This window comes from Olea europaea, chromosome 13, assembly GCF_002742605.1.
Source record: "Olea europaea var. sylvestris chromosome 13, O_europaea_v1, whole genome shotgun sequence".
Lineage (NCBI taxonomy): Eukaryota > Viridiplantae > Streptophyta > Magnoliopsida > Lamiales > Oleaceae > Olea > Olea europaea.
The window spans coordinates 15,056,789-15,057,264 of NC_036249.1; positions in this window are offsets into that span (position 1 = coordinate 15,056,789).

Below are 476 nucleotides of genomic sequence, written 5' to 3' on the forward strand. Positions count from 1 at the left end.
TAATTTAAATAAGTAATTAAATATTAAATAAACAATTGAAATATATAATTAGCATTTAAACATCAAATAAATAATTTAAACTAACAATAAATATAAATAATAAAAAATAAGTAATTTAAATAAGTAATTAAATATTAAATAAACAATTTAAATAAACAATTGAAATAAATAATTAATATTTAAGTATTAAATAAATAATTTAAATGAACCATGAATATAAATAATAAAAATAAGTAATTAAATATTAAATAAACAATTGAAATAAATAATTAACATTCAAAATAAACAATTAAACATTCAATTAACAATTAAAATAAATATTAAATAAACAACCAAACAATTAAAATAAATAATTTAAATACAGATTTAAATATTGAATAAATAATTTAAATAAATAATTAACAATTAAATATTCACAATTTAAATAAATAGTTAACAATTAAATATTTAATACACAATTTAAATAAGTAAATAAA